General features: G+C 41.4%; 1 protein-coding gene across 1 annotated transcript in view; it reads left to right on the top strand.

Annotated features, from left to right (window-relative positions):
- LOC138053044 (pyrroline-5-carboxylate reductase 3-like) overlaps positions 1 to 2,500 on the top strand; it is a 9,272-nt gene that overhangs the window by 773 nt on the left and 5,999 nt on the right. The window lies entirely within an intron of this gene.

Genomic DNA, 2,500 nt, shown 5'->3' with positions numbered 1-2,500 from the left:
GTGAAGTTAATTTTTAAAATAGTGATTTAATCAGCCAAAAAAGTAAGGGGGGGGCTAAAGCCCCTCCTGTGTAGAACAGTTTCTGCTGCGACCTTTGGCGCTCATTCTGTTCTCGGTCTCTGACCCCACATGAAAATAAAATGGCTGACAGTTTGGAAGTTATTACTATGGCAGAGTTTGCTGACTGCTCACAGTCATTGCACATCACGCTTCTGGCATGCAAAAGAGGAAACAGTTTATTCCCCACCTTTTAAGGCCCACCCGCCCAATTGATCAGAAATTTTGTAAAATTCTGGGCTGTAAACCCTGGCTTACACAATTGCCAGTTTTTACTGTCACAGCAGATAAGTGACTTTTTTAACTTACGTGATAGCATTCGCGACCACAATTTTAACATCGTGTCACGCAAAAGCTTAGAAATTCAACCTTGCTTTATATCAAGACGAAAAACCCCACCAAACAGAAAATTTGTGAAAAGACAAGTCTTCAGCTGTTCTAATAACTAACTAAACTAAAATCTGAAAAGGATTGATAATTCCTTATTTTTTAGTTTTATGACGTCACATGAAAACCAAGAATAGGCCAGTTTCGTATTCTAACAATTGGACTAGATCTAGCATGAAATGGAGGCTAATGTGGGGAAATTAATTTGCATTTGAAAAGATTTGTCCGCATTAGCCTCCATTTCATGCTAGATCCAGTCCAGCCGTGAGAATTCGAAAATGGTCTATTCGTAAGTAGTTTTGGGTGGGCTTATAACTTTGGGGGGGAGAGTTGTAGGGGGTGGACAGGGGCTATAAGCAGATACGAGCTACGGAAGTGTTTATACGGTTAAGCCCTCACAATATTAATTATTAATTGCTGTCATTGCTAGACACTGCTTAAGCTTAAGTGCAAGCAAGACTCTGTAATTATTAGTCCCTAATTACTGGTAAAAAGTGTCAAACAACTTACCTTTCCTTTCTTTCCCCTCATGGCTCTTTTTGTCCTTCTTTTTGCTTTTTTTGAGAATGCTGTGACTGCTGTGCGATTTTTTTAATGTTTTCCCATTTCACATACTCCACATTAGCAAAAGGTGTCAGAAAAGCCTCGACCTTTGTACCAAAAAAGGAAATAAGAGACATGAGACGCTCACTGCATAACAAGTGCATCAAGTGTTGAATGATGGTTTGTTTAACATATCTTAATTTGCACAAGAAATATACATGTAGCAACACCAACAGAAGAGAAGATTTAGAGTCATGCTGGCCTGGTCGGTCATGTCGCTGTTGAAATAACAAAGTGAAAAGATGTCTCTTTGTCAAAGTTAAAAATGGATTGTCGCTGTCGCAAATTGTCGCTTTTTTTACGTCAGGTTCTGTCGGCTGCCGGTGTTCTGGAACAAGATTGTCCCTACATTTTTTGCAATTTTGGAGCGATGTGGCTTGTCGCCAAGAACCCTTGGAATTGAGGGTTTTGGTTTACATTTAGTTTCTTCGTTTTCGGGTCTTTAGGGGTCTTTCTTTTCAAGCCACCCATAACTGATAGCAGTGTGCCGCTTAGAAAAAAAGGAAGTAATGATCAGTTCGAACCCCTTCTTTGACCACATCCATACCCAATTGGGGCATTCCATATATAATCTGAACCCTCCCTATGGATAGGAGTTGCGGTGGCCTCATGGTTAGTGCGCTTGACTCCGGATCGAGTGGTCCAGGTTCGGGTCCTGGCCGGGGACATTGTGTTGTGTTCTTGGGCAAGACACTTTACTCTCACAGTGCCTCTTTCCACCCAGGTGTATAAATGGGTACCGGCAAAAATGCTGGGGGTAACCCTGCGAGGGACTGGCATCCCATCCAGGAGGGAATAGAAATACTTCTAGTCGCTTCATGCTACAGAAACCGGGATAAGCTCTGGCCTAATGAGCCACTTGGCTTGTAAGCAGACTTTCCTTACCCTATGGATGAGGTCCATCAGAATTCAACTGGTAGAAATCTTTATTCAAAGGCACCAACAAAAAGTGTGCAAGGGGGTAGGAAAGGATTTTCAGAGGGTTCCCACAAAAATCTGAGTGATAAGAATTTTACTCATCCATACCCCGGGGTTGGATCATAAATGTAACCTATAAGTGATGACAATATGAACTCAATGGCGGAAAGAATTCTCAATGACTTTCAGGCATTTTGTTAAACCAACATGTAAGCTAACGGCAGTAGCAGCCACCTCAGGACAGCTGCTTTGAATGTGGCCCTTTGTTCTATTTACTATTTATACATTCAATTGAAAGTTGATTGAGAGCATCAAAGAAAACCAAAGGATGAATGGTAGTATATGTGAAATTATTCATAATAATATGAACTTTGGGAATGGAAATACATACATACATACCGGTACATGGCATACATGAGTTGGAGATCATCGCAATTAGGCAGAAGAAAGTGTGGAAAAAATCCAGGCTTGAATGGGGCCCATTCACCTCGTATGGGATGGTCATGTGACCATCTCCTAGACTGCCTGATAGCTC

This window comes from Montipora capricornis, chromosome 6 (genome assembly GCF_036669925.1).
Source record: "Montipora capricornis isolate CH-2021 chromosome 6, ASM3666992v2, whole genome shotgun sequence".
In the NCBI taxonomy this organism is placed as follows: Eukaryota; Metazoa; Cnidaria; class Anthozoa; order Scleractinia; family Acroporidae; genus Montipora; species Montipora capricornis.
This window is presented reverse-complemented; position numbering and strand designations above follow the sequence as displayed.